At 37.7% G+C, this 12,681-nt stretch overlaps 2 protein-coding genes across 6 annotated transcripts in view; one reads left to right on the plus strand and one right to left on the minus strand.

The window, feature by feature from the left end:
• The window catches only part of STXBP4 (syntaxin binding protein 4), a 244,315-nt gene that overhangs the window by 11,257 nt on the left and 220,377 nt on the right, over nucleotides 1-12,681 (minus strand). The window lies entirely within an intron of this gene.
• The window catches only part of COX11 (cytochrome c oxidase copper chaperone COX11), a 234,639-nt gene continuing 228,674 nt past the window's right edge, over nucleotides 6,717-12,681 (plus strand). The window contains exon 1 of the mRNA XM_069067476.1: nucleotides 6,717-6,720. The gene's annotated coding sequence lies outside the window, so the exon portion shown is untranslated. The remainder of the gene's footprint in view (nucleotides 6,721-12,681) is intronic.

A 12,681-nucleotide genomic window follows, 5' to 3' on the forward strand; every position in this document is an offset into this window, starting at 1 on the left:
CAAAAAAGTCAATAAGACACTGGAAAAGGAAAAAAAAGGTATCAAATAGCATAGAAAAATCTCTCTGCCCCAACACCTTCACTTTGCTAGACATCAATCAGTTTAGCGCTTCTTCAATTTACCAAGGCCATTCCTTTTTAGTATGAAGATTTTGTTTTTCCAGTAAATCTGACATTTTAAGTTCTGAAGAAAAATTTACATTTTTTTCCTTGTTCTCTGTGTCATCTCAGAGAGAAAGGATATATAGTGAGATACCTTGTGTCATTCCCCCAAAGTAATGACATTTCTGTGTTGCTTTAATATTTAGAAAAGGCTTTCCTTAAAACAGCCCCTTAAGATAGGCAGTAACAAGTATCCCGTTTTACAGAAGGGAAAACCAAGGCTCTCACAGTGAGATTTTTGAGTGTAAAGGGAAATGGATATGTGATAATTTTATTGCCTTGTGCTTAATAAGTAATTGTTGACTTGCATTTAATGGAATTGGGATATAGTATGAAAGGGTTTCGGGGGTAGGGAGAGAGAACATTGATTGAATTTTGAGGATTTGGGTTCTAATCCTGCCTCTGATAGCTAACACCTGTGTGATTGATCTTAGTCAACTGAATTAAGTTCCCTGGCATCCTTTTCCTGAACAAAATGACTTTTGAAGATCCTTCCAACTTGAGATCTGTAATTAAATGTCATATTGTAGGGCACTCACAATAAGCATAAATAAAAGAAGGTAACTGCCAATCACGACCTAGCATTTGCTGAAGTAGAGAAATTCTATGACGAACTTGATGGTATCTTCTAAAGTCAACATATGCTCTGATAATTAGTATATCATCATGAAGGTGGAAAGAGAGGTTAAAAGGGAAGAAATGTTGAAAAAGATGGTATGAGGGGTGGCTAGGTGGCGCAGTGAATCTCTATTCACCGGCCCTGGAGTCAGGAGGACCTGAGTTCTGATGTGACTTCAGACACTCAACACAAAAACTATCTGTGTGACCTTGGGCAAGTCACTTAACCCCAATTGCCCTCCAAAAAGAGAAAAAAAAGATGGTATGTGATTCTGTAAAAACTATAGAGTCTGATGATGTTAGGAAACTTTAGGCATATATATCAGAAATACTCTTGAAAAAGTGAGTTGGAAGGTGCTAGATGTATATAGTAAACAATGAAACTTAATTATATCCTAACAAATAGGGAATGACTTGTTATTTCCAAATTAGATGTCTGTATGTAACAATTAGGGAAAAAAATCAACAACAAATTAGAAGAAAATATGAAGATGAAATGACCTTGTATGTAATGACAACACTTCCAACTTGACTTATTAAAAAGGCCATTGACTCTTGCAAAAATGAGAACCAGACAAAAGTAAGGACATTATTATAATTTTCTAAAGAAGTTTAATCAGTGTAAAATAGTTGCTACAATAATGTGGGCCAAAGGGCACAGAAACCACCTTGGACAGCAAACACCTGATCTTGCCAAGTGTAAGACATGGCAGCCAAGGACAATGCCAAGTGAATACAAGTAACACTTAGAAAATATTTCAGAGGATGATGGTAGAAAATTATATGAAGTTACTACCTTACAAAATATAAAATCAGAGGGAGAGAAAACAAATATAGAGAAAACCTGTGACAGACCCCCCCCCCCCCCAGGATAGAAAAAGAAGAGGAGAAAAAGGAGGAGGAGGAAGAGGAGGAGAAGAACAATACAACAGCCACAACAACAGTTACGTGTGGTGCCAGCAGCAGGTATTTATATGGCACTTTAAGATCTGTAAAGCAGCTTACAAATGTTATCCTTTTTATCCTCACAACAATGCTGGGACTTAGGTGATATCTCAGTTTTTTTTCCCTCAGATGAGGAAACCAAGGTTAAATGACTTGTCCAGTTACACAGCTAGTAAGTGTCTGATGCTGAATTTGAACCCAAGTCTTTCTGACTCCAGGCCTAGTGGTCTTTCTGTCTGTCTTTGAACAAGGATAGTAAAAAAAAAACACACACACACATTCAGACTCCTATCTCAGAATTTGATGTGCTATATATAAGGAGGTGGAAACAACATTTATGAAGATCAAATCAGGAAGAATGACTGGACTGGAGCTCAGTTAAATGCTATCTATGATGATGAGGATGCCACACTTTATCCTCTCTTTTACATCACACCAAAATTCTCCATACTATAGTATTCTCACCCCATTCTAAATAGTTAGTTGGGTGTATTTCAGAACATGATCACTGAAGAAGAGGAAAGTGAGAGAGAAATAAGGGTGCAGGAATGGATTCTCAAGGTTACAGCCTAAAGGACTTGGTTCCTGCCTTATAAATCCCTGGTAGATGCTAGCAGATGTGACCAGTAGTGAAGAGAGGCAGCAAACCATTTGGAGGTGCTTCCTGCAATCTGTCATAAAGAACTCTAAAGATATAATCCTACCGAAAGATCCAATTTCTAAAAGTTGTCATTCAATGACATTATTGAGGCTAAGAATTAAGAACGCTGGATTGAATAAGATCAAGCTCTTTTAACCAGTTCTAAAACTGGAAGTAGAAACGCAGTTTACCCCTTGAGGCCATATTCCAAATTATTTGCTTACAGTTGCCTGAATCTATGTGCTGGTCTTCAATATGAGAGCTAAGAGCATGTTCTTTTTTGAACTTATGGTCCATTTCTCTGTTTTTAAGGAAAGAATGGGAGAACAACTTGTGGGGAGGAATCCATCAACACTTTCTAATCTAGTCAAAACTGGCCAAGTGTTAAGGGACAACTTGAATGGGCAGCATGCCGTTATGGTGAGGAATTCTACCATCCTTCTTATTGTGACATAGTGAATTATAATTCTATTGATTGCTATCCATCTTGCTAGTATCTTTTCAAACTATTTTAATGAGAAACTAACTTTTTATGGAAACTAATGGTACTTTAGTTCTTGAGGTCTGAACAGGTTAATTTTTCTTATGAAGACCTATTAGAAACAGGAAAGCTGCCTTTTTTTTTTTTTTTTGCTTTTTGGAGGGGATAAGGCAGGGCAGTTGGGGTTAAGTGACTTGCCCAAGGTCACATGGCTGGTAAGTGTTTAGTGTCTGAGACTGGATTTGAACTCAGGTTCTCCTGACTCCAGGGGTGGTGCTCTGTTCACTGTGGGACCTAGACGCCCCGTGCCTTTTTTTTCCCTTAATGTTGACAAAGTATAATAGCTAACACTTACATAGGTTTTTAAAGTTCTCCACAAATATCAATTCACTTGATCATAGCTAGCATTTATATAGTGCTTTTAAGGTTTACAAAGCATTAGATGTAGATTATCTCTGAGTTTCACAACATCTCTATGAGGTAGGTGCTATTATTACCCCTATTTTAGAGAGGAGAAAACAGGCTGAGAGAAGGTAAGCAACTTGCCCATAGTCACAGAGGTGGTATCTGAGGTGGGACTTGAACTCAGACCATCCTGGCTACAAACCAGAGCTCTTAGATACCACGCCATCTATGTATAACACAAGAGATCTCAGATATCATCATAGTGAAAAGAGGAGATGTCTTATTCAAGCTAAGCATGTAAAATGAAAAAGTTAACAAGCTGAATAACATGGCTTTTCTTATTTAAAATTTTTATTTTCTACATTTTAATTTTTATTAGCAGATTTTAAAAGAGTATTCTAGGGTGGCTAGGTAGCACAGTGAATGGAGCACTGGCTCTGGAGTCAGGAGGACCTGAGTTCAAAACCAGCCTCAGACTCTTAACACTTACTAGCCATGTGACTTTGGACAAGTCACTTAACCCCAATTGCCCCCCCCCCAAGAAAAACAACAACAACAAAAAAGTATTCCAAAAGGACACCTGCAGTTTGAATTAGCCTCATTCCCTTCCTCCCTCCCCCCCTCCCCACAATGTTCCCTGGTTAGTTTAAAGGAGATTAAAAAAAAAAAAAACCCTGGGCAACACAGAAGATGAAGAAGAAAGAACTACTTTACCTGAGGGTAAGTGAAGGTGTCTGCTTGCAAATATAGACTCTTGAAAAATATTTTAATGTCTGAAATGTAATAATTTTCAATTTTCTATTCACTCAAATTGATTATTTTTCAAAACCTCAAACACAAAATCTCTACTAAGGAGAAAAAGTACATGGATGAAGGGTTCTGAAGAATCTGAACAATGATTAGTGGAGAATTCCATTTGGAAATTAGACTTATAGGATCTTTTTATCCAAGTGATAATCCTTCTTAGTTCTTTCAAATATTCAAATGAAATGTCCAAAACACTAGTTTTATCTTATATTAATATCTTATTATATAATAATTATATCTTATATTAATACAATCCATGGCGCTAATTAAAAACAGCAACATTAAAAAAAAAAGACAAAACCAAAAACATAACCCACTCTCAAATTCCAACTTGCTTTGGCTATCACATTAATTATTGTAGTAATTTATTGGTGAAAATAAAGCTTAAACTATGTAGAGATTGAGATATACATCATGGACATACTTTTCAGGTATGGTAATACATCATTTGTAAAGGATCAACAGAGTGGATGGGACAATTTGCTTTGAAAGCTTGAGGATCACAGAAATCCTCATTTAGAGTTAGAAGGAAATTAAGACACCTTCTAGCCCAACCCTACACTTTACAGATGAGAAAATGTCTGTTCAGAGAAGTCACTTGTCTAAGGGCTAATGAATGGGTAGAGCCAGGATTCAAACCCAGGGTTTTTTCCACTGTATCAGAGGACATTTTGGAGGGAATTTTAGGACTTTACTGTGCTGGACCCTAGAGCTACAGATATGAGTAGGATGCATACTTTATTTATTTTTTTTTTTTGGAGGGGGAAAGGCAGGGCAATTGGGGTTAAATGACTTGCCTAAGGTCATACAGCTAGTAAGTGTTAAGTGTCTGAGGCCAGATTTGAACTCAGGTCCTCCTCATTCTAGGGCCGGTGCTCTATTCACTGTGCCACCTAGTTGCCCCTGCAAACGCTAGAAATCTGAGGAAGATTTTGAAATTTATGTATGAAAGCTGTTCACCTACTAGATGGCTATGTACACTGAAAGCACCGATTATTTGGGTGGGTGGATGGGTGGGCAAACCAGCCCCTATTGTATAGGATTCTGCCATCACATTTCAGTTTTACGAAAGTATTGTGGCTAAAGAGCTTTGACATAATCAATGTGATAAGATAATCCCAGATTTACTGGTCTAGAGAACATTCTAGTATTAGAAATATATCCTCTTTGATTTGTATGTTTGGTAGGTCAGCTGAGAAGAGAGAGTTCAAGTCAGTCCCTTTGACCCTGCTTAATTAATAAAGCCTCCATGGCTCATAAAACAAGATGTTACCACTTAGTGTAAAAAATTTAAAGCCCTAAAAAGAAACGAGGCATCCTATAAAATATGAAAGTCTCTGAGTTGAACATATAAACTACCCTCCCCCTCCTCTCCATTGTTCCTGTGTGGAGAGATCCATCTGACCTCATTTTAGGAGTAATCAACTGTGGTTCAGAGATATATCTGAAAACCTACAAAGCTTTAAACTTCCTCTCTCTGAATGATTGCCAAGTCAGCTGTCAGTGACACTTGATCTGCAAAGATGTCAATGTTTTCTTTTTCCTTTATAATATTAGCAAATTGTAAGGCAAATTTTATAGCTTACTCAAACACAGGAGGAGAGCACATTTTATTTTATTGGCAAAGAAATGCAAGTGAATTATTTAAATGCCATTATAATTACTCTCCTTATGGTTTGTACTTCCCAGCATGCAAAATGCTTTCTTTCAAAATCAAAATTTAGGACAACCTCTGCTAAAGAGACAAAAAAAAGGGGGTTATAAAGACAAATAATGTTCTGGTTCTGCAGAAGCTAATTCTCACAGTCTCTTACAACTATAAATGAGGCTCTTTATATATATATATATATATATATAATATTTTCCATTGGGGATACCATTATTTATATAATACTATGTATGTGTATACATATATATACACATATATTTATTTCCATATACATATTATTTTGTCATCTTTGATGGAGAACTGTAGAATTGCATTTTAATGATCTTTCCATCTCATGAGATCATAGATTTAATGCTGAGAGGGACTTTGGAAGTTATCTAGCCCGATGTAGCTATCTTGTTTGTGTGCAGCAGATGTTTCCTCCAGTAGACTGTGAACTTCTTGAGAGCGAGGATAGTGTTTTCCTTTACTTTGTATTCCTGGTACTTAGCACAGTGCTAGTCTTATGATAGGTGCTTCATAAATGTTTACTGACTGACTGACTTAAGTTTAAAAGTGAGGAAACTGAAGTCCTCAAGATAGATCAAATGACTCGCCTAGGGCCACACTGCCAATTAGTAATAAGTTAACAAGCATTTACCTACTATGAGCTAGGTACTGTGTTAAATGCTAGAGATACAAAGAAAGGCAAAAACCAGTATGTTCCCTCAGGGAGTTCACAGTCTAATGGGGAAGGGAGGGCCGGGATCTGAACCCAAGTCTCTGGCTTTCAAATCTAGTGATCTCCCACTGTACAACACAACATGTCTGTTATATAGTAGGTCCTTAATAAATGGTGAGATAAATGAATAGATGAATCTTATATTTTTGTGAAGTCTTTCTTATGTCAACAACAACAAAAAAGAAAACCAAAGTCAACATTTTCGGGGGGGGGACAACAAGAATTACAAGGCACAAGAATGCGCCTCCCAAGGGATATAAATTGTACATGGGGAAAATGGCTAGCTTGAGGCTGCAGCAGCAGCAGTAGTAGTAGTACTAGTAGTTGCAGTAGTGGTAGTAGTAGTACTAGTAGTAATAACTAGCATTTATATTGAGTCTAACATGTGGTAAGCACCATGCTAAGTGTTTTATGAACATTATCTGAGTTGATCTTTATAACAATCTTGTATTGTTGTTCAATTGTTTCACCCATATCCAACTCTTCATGACCCCATATGGGGTTTATCTTGGCAAAGATACAAGAGCGATTTGCCATTTCTTTCTCTATTCCATTTACAGATGAGGAATTGAGGTAAACAGGGTTAAGTGATTTACCTAGAGTCACACAGCTATTAAGTGTCTGAGGCTTAATTTGAACTTAGGAAGATGACTCTTCCTTATTCTAAGCCCAGTGCTCTATCTACTGTGCCACCTAGCTGCCCCATGTGACTAGGTGACAGAGTGGCTAGAGTGCCAAGTGTGAAGATCCAATGGAATAATGTTCAGAAAGTATCTTAAAAGCCTTAAACTTATCTACAAATATCAGCAGTCATCAATATGACAGAATAGTTCATATTGGAGGGTCTGTGTAGCTAAAAATTCAGCTAAATCCTAACTGGTAATTTATGTGGCATCACCAAAATCTGAAGGTTTTCTGGTCAAATTTTATCTTTAACATGTATCATGTAATGTTTGTCTTACGAGAATAAGTGAACATATGAAATGTGTTCTATGATTTACTAAAAAACAAAACAAAACACTTTTTGACTTAGCTTTTTTCTTTTTTTAAAGTAAAAAAAAAAACTACAAGTTTCAGAAATCTAATCCACTGAGGTATAGGGTCACAGGATTGGGAGATTTAAAGATGGAAAGGACTTTGAAGAGTAAGGATCCCTTCGCAGAATGTTTTTAAATGCATAAAATAAAATACATAAGAATAAAAAGGGAACCAATAAATAAACATTTCAAAATATATATGAAAAAACAAAACCAAGTTCACAAACCCCAAGTTAAGACCCCTTCATTTAGACCAGCCCTCTTATTTTGCAGATGAGGACACGAGGCTTAGAGTGAGGAGTCCCTGTCCAAGGTCACATGAGTAGTGAAGTAACAAAGATGGGATGGGGATGTGATGGTCTTGCTGATAAAAGAAAATTTATAAGAGGCAGCTGATAGTAAAGTGTAAATTTCTACGGCAATTATTTTGCAAAAAGACCTATATTGTATTATGAGGTTTGAGAGAAAAAATATGCAAATATGACAGAGCTATTTATTTTTGCTCTGTGTACATTATTTTATTTCCCCAAATTATAGGGTATTTATTTCAACTACTGATTTATTCCGGCATTGTTAATCAATAATATAGGAAAAATGTTATAAAGAAAATTAAATTATGAACTGAATTTTGTGATCAGTTCTTGGTACGTTAAGTACTTAAAACAAGGAGATAGTGACTTGTGTGAAAGGAGATGCCTGTTGCCAAGAAGACCTGAGTTCAAATACAATCCTCGGTGACTAGCTGTATGACCTTGGGCTGCCTGCCTCAGTTGCTGCCTCTCTAAAATAGGGATAAAAATATCATCTACCTCTAATGGTTGTTGTTAGGATCAAATGAGATACTATTTTTAGAGTGCTTTGCAAAGCTTAAAGTACTATGTAAATTCAAACTATTAAAGAATGTGAAGCAAACAATATACAGATTGCATATATGTATACAATTAGAATGTAATTGTGTACATGTAGACAATGCTTATATAATTTATTGTATTTGCACATAATATACAGATATTATACACACCTATATATAATATATATGTAACAATAGATTGATTGTCAGATAGATACAGACTGTGAATTCATCATAGTAGGAAACTACAGTGAACAAACTACCTTTACCAGCGTAGGCTGGCACCTTTTGTATAACTTGTGGCCTCAGATTGCTGTATAAGGCACTGAGAGATTGTAATTCACCTGGGATCACAGAGTTAGCAATGTGTCAGAGGAAGGCCTTGAACTCAGATCTTTCTGATTCCAAGGCTGGGTTTCAATACCCGATACCACAATTGCTTTACATAATGTGTATATGGCTGCTTTGAATAACTGCTACAGAAAAGCATGGGTGAGGGCAAAGTCATTTTTTATAACATCATGGAATTGGGACTTAGAGGAAGGCATACAGTCCCCAAGGATGAGATGATTTTTCTTGAACTGTGAACAATTTTAAGCCATTATTTAAGAAACACAAAATCACCAAATCCAATCTAAGCAATATACATGGGGAGCAATAAATTCCCCTTGAGGGGTGCAAAGGCTCTGATTCTGATTTTCTCATTTCCACTGATATCAGAAAAGACTGGTGATGAAGAGAGTTGGGTGAAGGCTTATTTAAGAAGAGGAAAAAAAAGGTCAGTGTCCCTGTACAGTAGCAGGATGGATTCTTGAGACAGGCTAGGGAGATGTGAGGGTGATGGCATTAGTACTAGACAATACATCTTGATAAAAATGCAGTGAGCAGGTAAGGTGCCAGGGAGGCAAATGAGTCCTAAATGTCTAGTGAAATAAAAATATAACTCCAAGAAGGCAATAAGGTTCCAAAATATTTCACCCAATACTGCCTTTCCTTCTGCGCAAAGTGCAAAGAAATATGTGCCATGCTTAAGTTCTACCTGTCAGAGGAGAGATATTTGGATATGGATGTTTTATTCATTTAAGTGGGCTTCGCTATATCACATGGAACCCAAGCCAGCTGGCTTGCTTCTTTTAAATGATGATTTCTCAGGCAGTACTTCATATTCTTCCACCCCTTCATAGATATTTATAGAAAATTCAGAGCAAGCTGTCTCAGGCTCAAGAGGCTATGCACAGACTCTCTGCTCGTGTGCTGGCATTACTAGGCCCTTTACTGGTTGGGGGGCTCAGGGTTGGCTGCTGATTCTGGCCATTGATTTTAACTCATAGCTCAGAGAATATTCGCATGTGTATTCCCATCAACATCAGATCAGCACACGGCAATACTGTAATACAGTTTTAAAAGGACCAATATCGATGGGGTGGGAGGGAGTGGTGGTACAGATCTGAAATCCCAGATGCCAGGGAGGCAGAGGCTGGTGGATCACCAGAGCTTAAGAGCTCTGAGCTGCAGTGGGGCCAAAGCCGAACAGGTGTCCACAACAAGTCCAGCACCAATAGGGTGAGCCTCTGGGAGTAGGGGAAGAGGATGATGGCCCAGGGTATCTAAGGAGGAAGAACTTGCCCAGGTTGTACATAGAGCAGGTCAAAGCTCCTACATTGGGATCTAATGGTAGCATTTCCAATTTGGGAGAAATGGACCCTCTCTCTCTCTCTCAAAAAAAAAAAAAAGGACCAATATCTATGTTTTGAATTAAATTCAATGACAAAATAGATGATTTCATCTCTGAAATCCAAACTACAGGTTTTACCAACACCTGGATCATGGATGGAGATTTATGCTCTGATTATATTCAGGATACCTTACAGTTATTGGTTTTAAGGAAAGGTATTAAACATACTCATTTATCCTCTCACCCAAGTCTCTGCTTCCTCCTTTTAAATTATTAAATGGAAATGCAGCCCCATCTCCTTTTTAATTGTTGAGTCTACTTCTTTGGAATTTTAGAGAAATGCAACAGTTGACCCAGACTCTGCAAACATCTGCATGGTTGTTCAGTGAGGATGACTGGCTTCCTTGATATCCCATGAGGGTTCCCTTAAACTTTATTGGTGTGACAGTGGACACTTTCTAGCTAATCAAAAATGGATCAAGACTGCAGAATAAATAAGGCCTTCAAAGCAGAGCTCTTAAGAGGCTCTATTAAAGTGCAATAAAATTGCTGAGACTTCAAGAAAAGGCAAGGTAGGTTAGTTACTTCCTATGCACAAACAGCATTTTTCCTGCTTTCTAGTTAGTTTAGAGAGCAGGCAGGAGAGGCAACGATTGCAAGACAGTTAGAACAGAAGACATTTTAGCATTTAACTTAAATTCCTCTTTTATAGAGTACCAGCCACACAAAACACAACTATAATTTTATTTGATTTCAGGATTATGGGCTCTAAGAACTGGAAGGCATTTCTGGTATTATTTAGTCCAACATCCTCATTTTACAGAGGTGGAAAGTTAGGATTAGAGAGATTAAATAGACCTATTTATCATCCCTAAATCAGAGTAATAAATGAGTTTCAATTGCATGTTTTCTCATTGCAGCCATTTAATTATGTTCTCTTGCTTCTCCTGGTCATTACCTGGTCTTTTTTCTCTCTATTACAGAAGTTATTTCTACTCTTCATGAAGACTGATCCATTTACTTGCCCTGCTGATTTGATTCTTTCCCACTTCCTCCAAGACCCAGCTCCAGCAATTATTCCCTCTCTTTTAGAAGTATTCAATTGCTCCCTTATCAATAACTTTTTCTTAATCCCCAATTGGGTTATAGGTATGTTCAGATCTCTTTAATCCTAAAAAAGCCTTCTATTGACCCTTCTAGTCCATCTTTCTCCTCTCATAGCTAACCTTCCTGAGTTGCCTACACTTAGAGCCTTTATTTCTTTACTACCTCCTCTCTCGAATTCTTGCCATCTGCCTTGTCCCCACCAATGTTATATCACCAGTGACTGTCTAATCACCAAATCCAATGGCTTTCTTCTTCTCTGTAGCATTCAACACTAATGACTACCTTCCTACTAGATTCTTTCTTCTCCATAAGAACTAGGCTTAAATTCTTCTTCTGATGCTTACCACTTATATAACCTGAGTTAGGGCATTTAACTTCTCTGGGTCCCAGTTGCCTCATCTGGAAAATAAGGGGGTGGGACTAAATGGCCTCTGAGGTATCTTCTAGCTCTAGACCTAAAATCTTATGATTATTGGCTTCAGAAATTTGGTTTGCCTCTTACTGCTTTAATTCTTCCTCCTGTTTCTATTGCTGGCCCTTTGATTCTATTCCTGATCTCATAAGGTAGATGCTCACCAAAGTCCCATCTTTGGTCCCCTATACAATCTCTTCCAATCCTATAGCTTCAACTGTAATTTCTATATTGTTGGAAGAGACTTCCAAATCTCTCTCTCCAGCCCTCTTCTCTCTTCTGAGCACCAGGGTTGCAAACCAAATTGCCCAAAGACCATTTCTGTGTGGCTGTTGAGCAGCATTTCAAAGTCAATATACCCCCAAATAGAATTGTGTTTCTTCCTTTTTCCTCCCAACTTGACTATTTCTAGATGCCATATCCCCACTAACCCTCTTTCATGTTCTTAACCTTGAAGTCGGGTTTGACTCCTCTATTGCCAATTCTTGCCCCTTTCCACCCCCTTAACATCTCTTTCATGTTTCCCTTCCTCTTTATTTCTACTGCCACCATAATGGTATAGGCCCTAATGAACATCCTCTTGCACCATTACAATACCCTCCGAAGCAGGAGCCACTCTCATTACTCCAATGCATCCTCTATTCTTTTGTCAGGATAATCTATAAGCAAACACTCAGTCAAGCCACTCCTTTGATCAAAAACTTCCAGTGGCTCCTTCTTGCCCACAAAGAAAAGTTCAAATTCCTTTGTTTGGCATTTAAAGCCCTTCACAATCTGACACTGCCCTATCCTCCCAGGCTTACTTCATGTTTTTCCTCTCCACACATTCTACTTTCCAGATAACTGAGCAATTCTCCATCCCTCAAACACATCTTGTGCTGCCTTACTGCCCTGTTTGCTCATTATATTCCCTATGTCTAGAGTCAGTATATCTTCCCTTTCTTTCTGTACTTACTCATTCTTGATAAGCCCATACAAATGACATATCTTCTATAAAGCCCTCCTTTCCCCTGTGTCAGTAATGACCTTTCCCCTCCAATATCACTAGGCCTTGTGTTTTCCTAAAGAGTGAATCATATATTATCTGGTATCAGAATTATGTGTCTATGTGTCAAGACCTCCTGCCTGAATGGACATTTCATGAGGGTGGAGT

This window comes from Petaurus breviceps, unplaced genomic scaffold (genome assembly GCF_028583685.1).
Source record: "Petaurus breviceps papuanus isolate PSGF00001 unplaced genomic scaffold, PetGlider_PUasm1.0 90750, whole genome shotgun sequence".
NCBI lineage: Eukaryota > Metazoa > Chordata > Mammalia > Diprotodontia > Petauridae > Petaurus > Petaurus breviceps.